This window comes from Herpailurus yagouaroundi, unplaced genomic scaffold (genome assembly GCF_014898765.1).
Source record: "Herpailurus yagouaroundi ecotype Mexico unplaced genomic scaffold, PumYag 184, whole genome shotgun sequence".
Lineage (NCBI taxonomy): Eukaryota > Metazoa > Chordata > Mammalia > Carnivora > Felidae > Herpailurus > Herpailurus yagouaroundi.
The window spans coordinates 26,691,118-26,707,418 of NW_024412415.1; the positions used below are offsets into that span (position 1 = coordinate 26,691,118).

Genomic DNA, 16,301 nt, shown 5'->3' on the forward strand with positions numbered 1-16,301 from the left:
AGTGTTTCTCTATCAGGAATAGCACTGAAATGGCATTTAAAGACCTGGGCTCTAGTACTGGCCCTGCCATTTTGTAGTGTGAGGTGCTGAGCAAGTCAGTTAGCCTTTTGGGGTTTGTTTTCCTCATCAATTAGTAGTGTGATTGGATGAGAGCCTCAAGAGCTCTAATATTCTGTGATTTCACTAGGACCTTTTAATGTGCCAGTCACCGTGCTGAGTACCGGATGTATGAAGACAAATGTCATAAGTTCCCTTGATCATGAAAGCCTTGAGAAATTGGCTATTTAAGACCCACAGGGCACCTAGGTGGCTCAGTCATTTAAGTCTCCTACTTCCGCTCAGGTCATGATCTCATGATTTGTGGGTTAAAGCCCTCTCTCTCTCTCTCTCTCTCTCTCTCTCTCTCTCTCTGCCACTCTTCCACTTTGGCTTTCTCTCTTTCTCCAAAATAAATACATCTTAAAAAAACAAACAAACAAAAAAAGACCCCCTACAAGTCATTCAGCTGCCCTGGAAGGAAACTTGTTCTAGTGTTTAAGTTTCATCCCTGTGTCTTTTGCACTTTGGTTTTAATCAGCCCATTTATTAGATTGAAGCCTCCTTCCTCTTCTGTATGGCAAGTCTTTAATCACAGGAGACCCTGAGGTACTTTGAAACTTTAAAATTGCCTACACAATTTGTCCCATAAAACACATACATAGATGTGAGTAGAGAACAGAAGTCTATGTCAAGTGTAGATTCCAGCAGTCTGCGAGGTGCACTCAGGAGCCATCTGATGAGATCATACACATTAACTCATCAGCACGTGCAATACAAATTAGCGCCAGAGTGAAATGAAAATTCCCTACACTGTGGACCAGTGAGCTCTCTCCTGCATAGATGAAAGTGACCTGTTAAATCACGAATGCTTTAGGTCTTCTCCCCTATGGACTAAACAAACATAATCATAACCCCATTAACCTACCTGATTCCCCAATCTCTCCCTCTTCTGATTGATTCTGTTCAGATCCTCTGACTCATTAATGTGCAGCTTTTGTTAACTTATTAAATACGTATCTATGCCAGGCATTGCATAAATCCTAGCAGGTAGTTAGATACTGATAAAAGGTGTGCAGACTGGAGGAGATTCCATCTAGTACTTCTGACGTATTCTGATCAGTTCAGAGTTATTTCCAACTTCTGGATGCTTGACCTGTGCATTTAGCTTAAAGCTATGTTTGTGGTTTGCTTTACCCCATATATCAAATTCCTTGACTTATAACATAGAAAAGCAAAGTGTGTTTCCTTTTATTGTTGCCTTAACTGTGTTCCTTTTCTGGGCCAGTTACCAGTGCATGGTATGCCAGTAGATTCACAAAAAGTAAGCCAGCAGCTGCCATACATTATGCAAGTTGTCATACATTTATGCAGAATTGTTTCTTTCAAAGGCCTCTTGCCACATACTGGAATTTTTGAGGGGGAAGGAACACTAACAGATTCCCTTGTCAAGGGTTAAGAAAAGCTTGGACTTTGGATGGGAAATCTCCCCTATGAGAAAAGAGTTTCCTCTCCCCAGCACTCCTTCTTATAAGCACAATCCTAGGACTTGGAAGCGTGGGCCAGTCTGGAAGGACCATGCTCCAGAGTGAACAAGCTCTAGGAATGCATTTCCGCCCCCACTCAGCTACAGACCAAGTGCAATGGGCCTGTTACATGGAGGCCTTACTGTTGGTGAGGGTAAGGGGGCTCAAGATGTGTGATTTTACTAGAAATCACTGAAGAGGGATGTGAGGCAGGTGTTGAAAAGTCCCACTTAGAGTTGAAGAATCATCCTTGGGCAGCAAACTTCCAGCTTGTTAGGGCACCACAAAGACGAGTATTCCATTCCTTTGTTGTACCATTTCCTCTCCTTGCACGCATCTAGCTGGGTTTTTTTTTTTTGTTTGTTTGTTTTTTCACTTAAAATGCATAATGAACATGAAATTTTCAATTAAAGGAAAATGGGGAGAAAGAAAACTTCGGAGGAAACTCAGATTAGTTTTGTTAGAGAATTCATTTTTTGGGGAAAAGTACTCTTAGTTAACTTCTTTACTTTTACCTAAAGATTTGGTGAGGAGATTACAAATCAATATCTAGCAAAAATAATTCTATAAGAGAATGTAATACTGATTCTAAGCAGTAATTTGGCTGTATCTCTGACTAAAAGGAAGATGACAAAGATTTTAGGTAGGTTTCATATTTAAAAGTGCATTCACAAAGCAGCTGACAATGAATATCGTTGATTAATGTGTCTATTGCCTGTACATTCATCTGGCTCAAATCCAGCAAGAGCACTATCCTGGAGAATGGATACCAAGGCCCATGTTAAGATGGGAGACACTTTACAAGAATGTCCAGAGGCTATTCAGCTAAGGGAAGGTTCCGATTATAGTCATGAGGGGAAGTGTCTGGTCTGTTGGGTAAAGGAAAGGAGATAAAGGGGAAAAAATGACATGGACAGAAATGAGGGTGTCTGGTTGGAAAAGCAATGAACAATGTCATTGCAGGTTTACAGTTGAGAAGTGATGCTACAAAGAGTAAGAGGTGCCCAGATCCCATTGTTCATGTTGCCTTACCATTTTCTTACCTGCCAAACTCACACCATCTGTCTCTTCTCTCATGTGGTTCTTCCTTCCAAAATGGCCTTCTAGCTATCTCTATTTGGCTGGCCCTGCAAGATCCAGGTCAAGTTCTGTCTTCTCTGTGAGCCTCCCTTCATGTTTCCCTTCCTCTCAGATCTAGTCACCCTGTTAACTCTTTCAGAACCATGGGGCTGAAATGGTAGAACAGATGCCATCTGACTTTCTGATAGTCTGTATTGCTCTGTTTAGGAATTTACCTCAGCATATGCTGCTGACAGAGAAAATGTTTTGTGCCCTAATTATCTCATATGAATAGTAGTTGTCTCTTTCAATTAAATACCTTTGAGGGAAGCAACAGTGCTGTATAATTTCTTTTATCCCCAAATGTGTAGCATAGTGCTAGGTTTTCACAGTGGCCAACATTTTTTGAACATTTGTCACATACTTGGCAGTATTCTAAGCTCTTTGTGTGTTTTAACCCATTTAACCTCACAACTACCCTGTGAAGTAGATGCTAGTGTTATCCTTGGTCTACAGATGAGAAAAGCAAGGCTTAGGGAGATTCAGTAAATTGCTCAAGACCACACAGCAAGGAGGTATGAGAGGTAGGGTTCAAATACAGGCTGTCCAGACCCTTGACCACTCATTGCAAGCGGCCCGTGCTAGGTGATCCATAAATGTTTTAATACTTATTAATGAGTCAATTGACTTTGTCTTAAACAGAAAAAAGTTAACTCTACAATAAAGAGTCCTTTGTACAAAAAAGGAACTCCTGCTTAATAGGGAATATTACTAATTGCCTGGTACTTGGATTTGATCTGAAAATTGGAAAGTTTCATCCTTCTCAAGCTACCCTTGGGCTTTAAAAAAAAAAAAAAAAAAAAACTACAGGGAGTACAGAGTCTGATCAGGGCTTTCAACTGGGTTCTTCCTCATCTGAAGGTGAAGTGGAAACTGGGAAAGGGTCCAAATGCTTTACCAAACCAGCTAATGCTACTGGCAGCTCCCTAGAAACCATTTAGGGGCTCACAAAGCCCGCAGTACACAGGGAAACCTGGGCTGCTCATTAAAAGAGGAAACAGGAAACAAGCATCAAAGAACAAGCGTTCTGGACGATGTGTTCATGTTACATATATGAATCATCTCCGAATGGGAGGGACAAAGACTGTTCTTTTCTTCCAGGCTTGTTATGTCCATGCCACATCCAAAGTGGTAACGTGGTGTTTGTTAAGACTGCCCTCTGAAAAGATCTCCAGGTCTCCCCAGAAATGCAAGCCAGCAACAGAACTGATGGGGAGTATAATGAGCAGTCTCTTGTGGAACACAAGGATGATTTCCCCTCGTCATCTATTTGTATGTTTATAAATGAGTAACGAGGTCAATTTGGGACACGCAGGTTTTGTGCCACAATTTGGACAGATGTTCAGAGCCTCTGGAAATCATAGCTGCCCAGTCCAAGTGGTGGCTCTTGCCAAAAGTACTAAGTGTTCAAAGGAGAACATGTCACTAGGGGCCACTCAGAAGAGCCCACTAATCATCAGGGAATTAGCTTGTATCGATTGTTTCCAACCACATTTATACTTGTAGAACCTGTAGCTCTCACTAAGTGCAAACGCATGAAATTAAAAGGCACTTTACGACTGACAAATAAATATTTGATTAACATAGTTGTCAATCCTTGTTTCTGAATATAAAAAAAATCACATTTGTATTCTCTTCAATCGTACAAAGTGAACTTTGAATTAGTCACTACTGAGGTGTCTGAACTCTGTTCTAAATGATCATACACAACTTAGTCCTTTAGATAACAGGCACAGAACTGGGACGTGGAGTGGGAAGATTTTTTTTTTTAGGATATATGTAGCTCACATGATATTGGACCTGAAATGGCTGACCATAAAACGTCTGTGCTGTTTGCTACATTGGTGATATTTAATGAAGTTACACAGGATATGACATGGTATTAATGTTTCTGTCCAAAGGCTAATAGCCATTGTTAGCTAAAATCATATTGCAGTTTTTTGTTTTTGTTTTTTTGCAATTACAAACCATGCTAGCATGTACATTTTTCTGTTTGGCTCTTTGTGCACATTTGTTGTTGTTTCCCTAGCATTCATATTAAAAATGGGAGAGGTGAATTGTAAGGCACATACATTTTCAACTTTTCTGGATATTTTCAAATTGCCCTCTCTGGAGGCACTACTGATTTATACTATTATCAGCAATTATATGAGAGCCCCATATCCCTAGACTTTTGTTAACATTTGATATTGTCAGGCCTTTTAATGTTTGCCAATCTGGCTGGTATGAGGTAGTCTCTGGCTGTCTTGTTTTGCCTTTCTCTGATTATTAGTAGGCTTAAACGTTACTACCTTTGCTTATTTTTCATTTGAGGTTCCTCCTCCCTGAACTCTTATTTGCCATTTTCCACCTTGGGTTGTGTTCCAGATCATTTCTAGAGTTCTTTATAGCTTCTGGATAACCATCCTTTGCAAGTATGTGCATTGTGAGTACCATCTTCCAGTCTAGGATTTGGTTTTTGTTTTTGTTTTCATTTTTCTTATTGTGTCTATTGTCAAACACAATTTTGTAAGTTTTGTGTAGCTACATTTTGTGTCTTGTTTATATAGTCCTTCCCTACCCCAAGTCATAATGATGTTTTTCAATGTTTTCTTATACAGGACCTAAAGTTCCTGCTGCCCTCCATATTTAAGTCTTTAAACCACTTGGAACTTAGTCATGTATGGTGTGAGATAGGGATCTAATTTTACCTCCATATAGATAACCAATTGACCCCACATCTTATGTTTTAACAGTCCATTTGCTCTCCTCTGATTAGTAATGCTATCTCTGTTAAATATCAATTTTCCATTTTTAATGGCTCTGTTTCTGTTTTATTGATCTATTCTCGTCTTTATGCCTGCCATGCATTGTTTTTCTTAGTATACCTTTATAAAACATCTTAGTACCTAATAGGGCAAGCACCACTGACAACCCCAACCTTGTTCTTTTTTCCAAAATTGTATTGCCCACTTTGAGCTAGGATTGTTTTATGGTAGAAGGATCTTCTAAAATCTCTCTTAGGAGAGTGATGGTAATATCCTGAAAATTCCTTCTTCCTGCTTGGTCTCTGTTTCCTTCAAGTTGCTTATTTCTGTTTATTTGTGTCTTCATCTTCCATTTTAGAGGCTTTCCTTAGATGTCTTGTGTCATTATTGTCATATTACATTTATGTTTAGATATTCCCTCTTGGGCAGTTCAGATCCTTGAGAATTGACCTTTTTAATCTCTGGGTTATACCTTCCAGGATACCTTGCACTGTTTTGGAAAAAACTGGGGTGAGGGTAGGGGAATCGTTCTTGGCATTTAAATATCCATGTTTTCTTAATTGCCCCCATTTCAGTTCAGAACTCTCATCCTCAACTGTCCTGACTTCCCCTAAACTAGAGACTGTTTTACCCTTTTAAGTCTTTTATTGGGGTTGGGGAAGGACAGCAACTGGGCTGTCAGAGGAGCAGGGAAGGAGATCTGGAGATCTCAATGTTCCTTACACTTCCAGCCCAATGTCCTTAATTTTAACCTCTCCATACCCACTTCGTAAAGTTACTGATGGGATGAATTCCTGAGTCTTTTGGAGATTCTGTGAAATCATATAAATGCTTGGCAATTTCCTTTGCAGTTTTAGAATCAGTTTTCTGTTGTTTTATATGCCTTGCCCAAAAGCTTTCCAGCTTCCAGAATTCTATTGCTCTCTGATTATTCACCCCTGTATTTGTCTCCAGGTTACTTCTGATATCAATTCCACCGTACTGTAACCATTATTTTCTTAGCTCCAAAGACTTTATTTTACTATTTTTCAGATATTAATAAATTTCTTCAAAGTTATTTTTAAATTATTTTGTATGTAATATGATAGTTTTTCTTCCAACTTGATTAGAAAGCTGTTAAATTCTTTTCTTTTTTGCTTTGAGCATTTTCCCAGAGTATCTAATATACTTCACATATCTACAACTTGATGCTTGCAGGTAACTATTAAGTTATTACTAAGTGACACAATAAAGGTATCACCATAAGGCACTCTCAATATACAAACACAGTATTTGTACAGCACTGCATCAGCTTTTTTTCTGGTCATTAATGTGTTATAAACAGCAACCAACTGGAGATTTATTAAATGAGAATAACCGTGATGATGATAAAAGAGAGATGAAAGTAGAGAACATTACAGATGTCCTGATTTTCTAAAGGAGTGTTTCTTTAAGTGTGTTCCATGTAACTCCAATGCCATAATATATATGAATAGGCACTCCTGAACAGAGGATTCTTGATTAAATTAATGTGGCAAATAATGGGTTAGGCAAATTTAAAATTTTTTTAAGTTTATTTATTTGTTTTGAGAGAGACAGAGACAGTGCAAGTGGGGAAGGGGCAGAGAGAGACAGAGACAGAGAATCCCAAGCAGGCTGTGCACTGCCAGCTTGGAGTCCAATGTGGGGCTTGAACTCATGAAACCACGAGGTCATGACCTGAGCCTAAACCAAGAGTCAGACACTTAAATGACTGAGCCACCCAAGTGCCCCATGGATTAGGCAAATTTAAATAAGTTTCTTTAACAGAGGACTTCTCAGAGCCTTTAATATGCTTTCATGCATGGTACGGCATTTTCCAAACATAATCTCCATAAAATTCTTTTGTTTATAGGGCACCTTTTCATGACTCTTAGGACTCACTTTATATACAATGAGCTTTGTAACAGAGTATTCTCAGGTTTATTCAGGATTCTTTTGTTTGTTTGTATGTATTTGGTCATTGCTATCACTTATATTTTTAAAAATATACTCAGTCTCCAAGTCAGGACAATCATATGAAATATTAAGTATTTCTTAATCAGCAAGAGATGAAGGGGCAAGGCCCAACTCCTGTCATACCAACATGCTTTCTGATTAAGTGCAGGGCTCAGAATAAAATCACAGAGCACAAAGCAATAACTATGTAGTTCTTACTGTTGGTGGCAGGAAGATGCAGTGGAAATGTTTCCAGGGAGGATCCAGTGGGCCAGCCCACTATGGGGAGGGTCCAGAGTAATGTCAAGTCTAAGAGGGGAGTGTATGGGAAGGGGCAGACCGGAGTCATAGGATTCATCGCCAAGAATCCCATATCACCATTGAAAAGACACTTTAGCTAACAAGTCCCGAGCTGTGAGTAGCTAAGAAACAAGGTTGGACAAAATGAAACAAATAAGGATGTGGACTGTGAGTTATATAAGGGATGCAGGGTCTCATTATCATTGGGTTTCGGCTGGGAAACCTGGGAGGAGTTGACTGGTTTAGAGTAATAGGACTGAATCAGGTAACAATTAACATAACTTAAAAAAATTTGAAATAGCTCTATTCCCATATGATAGAAGAGGAACTCAGATCCTGGAAGACTAAATGACTTACCAAAGGTATACAAGTGAGCTGTGGAGCTTCCAAGAGAATACAGTTCCTGGACATTTAGTTCAACACTCTTGCTATTCTACCACCTTACTTTCTATCCATTCTTCTTTAGCATCTATGGAGCAATGGAATTCATTTAGATTTGCTAAGATCCTCATCCTGAGAGCCACTGTCTATCACCTATTGGGCTGCCAATGCAAAGTGACACACTCAAGGCCTAGAATCTTCCACCTGCAATCCGTGTTGATATAGACATGCTCCCTGGGATTCTGACACATGACATTCATCAACAGAAGGGCTGCCTATGTGGATGCCTAATGTATGTCACTTATATATGATAGAGACCAGTTTAGTTTCTAAACACACAACTAAACATACTCTCCTGGTGTTAACTTGTGTTCAGTGCAGTGCAGCCAAACGACCAGAAGCCACAGCACCCTGATGGAAAGCTGATGTGCAGAGATGCTGACATAACGAGGTCTGAGGCCATCATCCCTGGTGCTACACACAGATGGGCAATTCTGCTTTAATAACTCTGGTAGTTGCACAGCCATCAGCTTGAAAAGGTTGACTTCCTGGCCCTGAGTGTCCCCCATCACTTAGTCATGTGGGCCTTGGAATCTTGGGTAACATGCAGGCCTCTGTGATGGGGGTCCCGTGCACTACCGAAAATCAACTGAGACCTTCTGATTTTCTCTGGGTGTCTCAGTATTCTCCAAACACATCACCCTGAGAGGCCATTCTGCTTCATCCTGTTGGTGCTCCTTGCCTAGAATGCTTCTGTTCTTGTAAGCCAGGCCCCAAACCCCATTTCCTTCCACTCTACCTCCATGCATCTGGTCAGTGCCCTCCACTTTTCAGATCAGTCCAACAAAGCAGATTTGAAAGAAAAATTATTGATCACTTTTGGAAAAGCGCCTTGAAACATTTCTACTGTTTTCAAGGGAGAAAGAGCAGCAGGGCCCCTATGCATGATCAGTTGTACCTGCTTAATTAGAATAAATATTCTCCTTCTGATTCCTTGTTCTTTAGGTTCACACCATTCTTGCCACCCCCCCCCTTTTAAATTAAATGTAAAAATGACATAGCAATCAAAACTCTGCAAATAATTTTTTAAGGGCACAAAGTCAACACCCTAGGTTTTCTTTTCTTTTAATTTCCCTGTCTTTCCTTATTCACATATTTCATATTTTATATAAGAATACCCATAGTGTAAGAATGATTGCACATTATTTTTTAGTAGTCTATTATGGAATATTTCTTCACATATAATTTTTCTCAATGTTGACGGCTACTTGATATTCCACAAAGTTGATGGGTCAATCACAATGTTTATAGAGGACAGAGTCACTTTATTAAATGTGTGACATTTCACTAGATGTGCTAGATGCCCATAATTGAGGCAGACATATTAAACATCTTTTCCTCATGTTAGATTTTCAAGATGGATGAAATGAAAAGGAAAACAAGTTAGGTAAGAGGGCGAGATTCAGTGGCTAGCAATTGCAGATCAAAACCTAGGCACCAAGAACTTTGGGTGGGGTCTATGGAGTCAGAGTTTAGGGTTAACTAGAGGCAGGAGAAGGGAAAGCCCGAGAGCGAGGTAGTCAGGAATGCACAAGACCCAAAGGGTCAAAACAAAGGTCTACAGTGTCCCAGTGATTCAACAAGGTAATAACTTACATGGTCAGATGTTATTCTATTGAGGATGTTTGCTCTTTCTCCCACTCACTCTTCTTGCTATGTTTGGGTGCTCTTGATATCATCAGGAGTGGGGTTGCTTAACTTGTAGTACTTGTGGCTAAGGTAACTTTATGCATATTTGCTGTGTCCTGACTAAAGCATGGGTCAGAGGGGTGGAATTATAAGGATGTGCCCTGGAATTAGAAGTTCATGCCCTGCCCATGAGTGTCTCCTCTGCTCATGATGGTCCATCCCTCCTGGAAGGAGGAGACGGGGAGCCATAATCAGAATGGACCAAGGATGGGCACTTGACCTAAAGCCAATTTAATGCACGATCTGTAGAAGCAAATTTGACCAATCAGACTTATCCTCTAGAATGTTTATCTTTTGGAGACTGAGAGACTGTTAATGAAGCCTGAATGTAAAAGAAATTGCAACTAAATGTGACGGAAATAAAAACAGAGCAGGCATCCTCATGAAAGAATAGTGAGTAGAGAAGAAAAGCTCTTCTCCAAAGATAGTACAGTTTGTGACTTTGCTATTGCCTACTTCTTCAACTTTTCCTGGATTAGCATAAACCTGTATCTTTTCATTTAATCTCTTCTTTTTCCCTCCCAGAGGCACCTCAACAAGTCTGTTTCTTCTAACTAAAAGATTACTGTATCAAAGATCCTAACACTGAAGTCCCAATAAATAAATTCCTCAGAAATCCCATATGAGGTTTCCTTTAAGTCACATCTCCAATGTGTAAAAAATTTGGCAAGAAAAGCCAAAATGGCTCGCTGCCTACCTTTACAGGCAGACAATTAAACCAATTAAAGAGTGAAGTACGGTATGCCTTTTGCCTTCAAGGTCAGGCCTTGACTCACTAGAACCTTGGCAAAGTCTTGCAGTCTGGAGGGAGTAAGAAATCATCCCCGTGGATGACAGACTTCTAAGCAGATGGCTAGTAAATCAAGGTCCTGATGTGAAATGTTGATGCTTTTTAGCCCAGGAAGATGTGGGTGAAATATTACCAAGTTAATCACGCAGAGTGAGCCACTGGTCACTGTCCTTAAGGAAAAAGATCATTCATTGTGAGATGAGATCCTAATTGCAATGAGCAGGATCATAAAACCAATTTAGAGCCCCAAGGCCAGTGGGATAGAAATGAGTTATAATTAAGGAGACATCATTTGTATTTACAAAAGTGCTTAAACAAGAAACTCCTTATTTTGGTGAATGGACTATGTATCCTGGATGTGCATCAAAGAGGAGAGTACCTTACTCCAGGAATGGTACTATTAGATTTGTGTCATTAAACTTTTAATTACAATGATGGGTACCTCAATGTATCCCCAATAACTGTCATATAGTTTTTTTAAAAAGCACAGATTTGGAAAGCTGTGTCCAAACAGCAGGTCTGTGAATGTCGGCTGTGGGCTTTGAGTCAATCAATTCTCCTTTCTTTGTCTAACAAAAGGGACTCATGATTCCTACTCTTCAGAGTGGGATACTGTCTCCCAGTTGGTTTCCCTTTGGGGTAGAATCAAGTAAGAACGTCCTGGCTGATTTTTGCTTGGAGAGATGTTTCAATGGCAAACGCCCACATTCTTGAGAGCCCTGGATGATTAGTGACAGTGCCTGTGGTGACTCTGGCATCTGGTCCATAGATAGACACCATTTCTAGATCCACCTATGATCTAGAAATGTCCATGACAACTAGTGTCTTTCAGGCAAAGACCAAAGCTAGTTGTTTAGAAATCGCCAGACTGTTTCATTTCTTTGTGGGTCATTTTAACATACCTCATTTCACTCCGTCCTCATGGCAAACTTTTGAGATGTATGTGCTTATTTGCCAAATGACGGAACTGAAGTTCTGAAAGGTGAGGCAAGCTGCCCAAGGTCACGCGACACGAGTAGCGGAGCTAGGAGCTGAACCACTCATCAGATTACAGGGTGCACACTCTTCCCATAATCCCATGGAAATTCTGCCAAGTGAGCTGGCAGCACGGTACTTCTCCCTCAGCCACTGCAGGCTGCCCGCACTGCTGTCCTCACAGTTTGTCCTAGTTCAGGGCCTCTCAAACATCAAAGTGCATACAAATCACCTGGGGCTATTAAATTGCAGAGCCTTATTCAGGAAGTCTGGAGTGGGGCCCGAGCTACAAGTGCTCAGGTGGTCCCTATGCTGCTAGTTAGCTGACCACACTTTGAGAAGCAAAATCCTAGCTGACACCCAGCCCTTCCAAATTATGCACTGGATTCTGAATAGGACCTCTTTTCAAAGCTCAGTACCTTCCCTTCTCTCACTGAGTAGTTAGTGGCCAGATCTCTGAAGTAGTTCTTAATGAAATTAAAACCAGACTGACATCTCTAATACTCTCCAGCTGTTATCCAGTGTGTACCATTAGGGTAATTGTGTGGGAGAGCTGAGAGTTGAAGCTAAAACAATAATCTAACCAGGGTCTATTTAAAGCTACAGACAACACTTGGTTAGTAAGGTAAGGAAATTTAAGGTGCAATTGTAGAGTGCAGGCAATAGTAGCTGCAGCAGTAGAATCATTAATTGAATACCTTTTATATTTTAAGTTCTGTCTACATTTTCTGGGTAATTCTTACAGCAGGTCAGCAAGAAAGAGGCTATAAATATTTATTCACACTCTACTTTCCAACAAAAGTCTAAAGCAATGTCCAAGAATATCTAACATAAGACACACGAGCACAAGTTTACATGTAGGTACAAGAAGAAAAAATCTGGAGGTAACACAGTAGAGCCAGAAATCTGGCTCTCAAAGAGCACATAATGATGGCATGCCTTTAGGGATAAGCCATACTTAGTTCTCAACTTTCCAGAAGCCAACAGGAAAAGAGGAATCTGGTCAGGTGAACAACTCACCGTGACCATATAATTATAAAATCAATTTTCAAACCTCCCTTAACACCCAGATCATGTGAGGAGATCTCCTATGGCCTCTCCTACAGAAGATATGGTGTGCTCTGGTGATGAATGACTTTTTCAACAGTTACTCAGAACAGACCCGAGGATGGCTTTTACAGAGTTACGTTTTACAGAGATCCCCAGGGGAAGCTGATGCATCAAAACCAAGCACAATTCAGAAATGCAGTCTTTCTGGGACAAATGTGACATGGTCTAGTACCTAGCATTTGGCTGCTCTGGTTTGATTCAGAACTATAGCTTGGACAACTTGGAGAAATGGAAGTGTTGTATTTTTCAAGAAACCCCTCTCATTGTCAACCTTCAATGCCATTTTCTTAGCTCAGCCTTGGAAGGTGCTAAGTAACAGTGGGTTAGAGATTGCTCCAACAGCAGGGAATGGTAGTTGACTGTAGATCCACATAAGTTAACTGAAAACTGGGCACAGTTGATTAACAAGGACACAACTAGAATAAAATCCTTCCCAGCCCCACTCTAAGATGAGTAAACTTCAGGGAATATTCTTATCAGGTACAGAATTATTCTCTATAAGTGCTCTTCTGATTCCAGATAGTTGAATGATGAGGACTTAAATTATACTTCACATGGCAAGGAAGCAGCCTAAATGTTCATGGCTAGATAAATGGATATAAAGACGTGGTTATATATGTATACCAATCTGTCTATCCATCTATCTATCTATCCATCCATCTACATCAGGGAATATTATTCAGCCATAGAAAGGATAAAACAGTTTTACTTTGAAAAAATTGAAGGCCATTGTAACTGATCTTCACTTGGCTAAAAGAAAATCTCAATAAGACACTGATAGAATACTTATATTTGGGCAGTTATTTCTTCTAGAAAATTATTTGTGAAACATGTAACATTCATCCATTCACTGAACCAATGCATATCTGGGGATACCTGTCATGTACTAGATACACTTTGGAGAGTAAAACACAGTCACTGTCCAAATGGAGGTGGAAGACCAGTTGGGAGACCCAACAGTCACATAACCACCTAATCCCACAAAAGGTCTTCATGATCAAGATATTAAGATTCTCCAGTTTTTTTCAAACATTCAGTATAAATTTGATGGTTTCCATCATGATTCCATATAGGGGATATGATGCTAAATGACACACAAATAAAAAGTGCTAAGTGCCAGGAGTTAAATAACAAGAGTGTGTCTATGAGAGAGACTAAGGGTGGGGATGGTACACAAGGAGGAAGGGAAGGGGTCTCCAAAAAAGTGGTGAGATCAATAGGATGAGAAACTCTAAACATGGGTGGATCAGGGAAGAGCATTCTGAATGCAAAATCCCTGAAGCTGGAGAAAGCATGCTACTTAGAAGGACAGGCAACATGCAACTAAATAAAGGGTCACATCTTACGGGATTGGTCTCTACCATGCAGTTACGACTAGAAATGTCAACCAAAATAATTGATTTCAGAGTAGTTGATCCATAGCTCTTCCTCTTTGCAATAATTATTCAGCAAGGCCATTTGGACACTCCTCATTTGACATAATAAAACCCTATCACTTATGTGTAAGGTGATGCATGACTTTGTCTTCTCTATAGCAGGACATGTGCATTCTGCTTATCCAAAATGGATATTAGATCTCTAAGAAACATGTTAAAAAACAATGGATGTTATGGTAGATTATGTGGCTTCTCTGAAGCCTCAGAGCCTTTTATTTATTTATTTATTTATTTATTTATTTTTATTTTTATTTTTTTCAATATCTGAAGTTTGTTGTCAAATTGGTTTCCATACAACACCCAGTGCTCATCCCAAAAGGTGCCCTCCTCAATAACCATCACCCACCCTCCCCTCCCTCCCACCCCCCATCAACCCTCAGTTTGTTCTCAGTTTTTAAGAGTCTCTTACGCTTTGGCTCTCTCCCAATCTAACCTCTTTTTTTTTTTTCCCTTCCCCTCCCCCATGGGTTTCTGTTAAGTTTCTCAGGATCCACATAAGAGTGAAACCATATGGTATCTGTCTTTCTCTGTATGGCTTATTTCACTTAGCATCACACTCTCCAGTTCCATCCACGTTGCTACAAAGGGCCATATTTCATTCTTTCGCATTGCCACGTAGTACTCCATAGTGTATATAAACCACAATTTCTTTATCCATTCATCAGTTGATGGACATTTAGGCTCTTTCCATAATTTGGCTATTGTTGAGAGTGCTGCTATAAACATTGGGGTACAAGTGCCCCTATGCATCAGTACTCCTGTATCCCTTGGGTAAATTCCTAGCAGTGCTATTGCTGGGTCATAGGGTAGGTCTATTTTTAATTTTTTGAGGAACCTCCACACTGTTTTCCAGAGTGGCTGCACCAGTTTGCATTCCCACCAACAGTGCAAGAGGGTTCCCGTTTCTCCACATCCTCACCAGCATCTATAGTCTCCTGATTTGTTCATTTTGGCCACTCTGACTGGCGTGAGGTGATATCTGAGTGTGGTTTTGATTTGTATTTCCCTGATGAGGAGCGACGTTGAGCATCTTTTCATGTGCCTGTTGGCCATCTGGATGTCTTCTTTAGAGAAGTGTCTATTCGTGTCTTCTGCCCATTTCTTCACTGGATTATTTGTTTTTCGGGTGTGGAGTTTGGTGAGTTCTTTATAGATTTTGGATACTAACCCTTTGTCCGATATGTCATTTGCAAATATCTTTTCCCATTCCGTTGGTTGCCTTTTAGTTTTGTTGGTTGTTTCCTTTGCTGTGCAGAAGCTTTTTATCTTCATAAGGTCCCAGTAGTTCATTTGTGCTTTTAATTCCCTTGCCTTTGGGCACGTGTCAAGTAAGAAATTGCTGCGGCTGAGGTCAGAGAGGTCTTTTCCTGCTTTTTCCTCTAGGGTTTTGATGGTTTCCTGTCTCACATTCAGGTCCTTTATCCATTTTGAGTTTATTTTTGTGAATGGTGTGAGAAAGTGGTCTAGTTTCAATCTTCTGCATGTTGCTGTCCAGTTCTCCCAGCACCATTTGTTAAAGAGACTGTCTTTTTTCCATTGTTCTTTCCTGCTTTGTCAAAGATTAGTTGGCCATACGTTTGTGGGTCTAGTTCTGGGGTTTCTATTCTATTCCATTGGTGTATATGTCTGTTTTTGTGCCAATACCATGCTGTCTTGATGATTACAGCTTTGTAGTAGAGGCTAAAGTCTGGGATTGTGATGCCTCCTGCTTTGGTCTTCTTCTTCAAAAAAAATATGGAACGCTTCACGAATTTGCGTGTCATCCTTGCACAGGGGCCATGCTAATCTTCTCTGTATCGTTCCAATTTTAGTATATGTGCTGCCGAAGCGAGCACTCTCACAGCCTTTTAAATGGAAGCCACAGGATCTGAAACACCAATTTCTCCATAGCCTAGACCTTTGCTTCTACAGAATATGGAGTATTAGAGCTGGAAGACATCTGGGGGGTCAACTTTAGGCCAACTCTTACTTAAAAAAATTTTTTTTAATGTTTTTCTTTTATTTTTGAGAGAGAGACAGAGTGCAAGTGGGGGAGGGGCAGAGAGAGAGAGGGAGACACAGAATCCAAAGCAGGCTCCAGGCTCTGAGCTGTCAGCGCAGAGCCCCACACAGGGCTTGAACTCACAGACTGTGGGATAGTGACCTGAGCCGAAGTCAGATGCCCAACTGACAAGCC

The 16,301-nt window shown here is 40.3% G+C and overlaps 1 non-coding gene across 1 annotated transcript; it reads right to left on the minus strand.

The window, feature by feature from the left end:
- Window positions 1-15,853: 15,853 nt before the first annotated feature.
- On the minus strand, window positions 15,854-15,960 carry LOC121042171 (U6 spliceosomal RNA). Its single transcript, XR_005796016.1, has one exon. It is a non-coding gene; the product is annotated as a U6 spliceosomal RNA (small nuclear RNA).
- Between the last annotated feature and the right edge of the window lie 341 nt (window positions 15,961-16,301).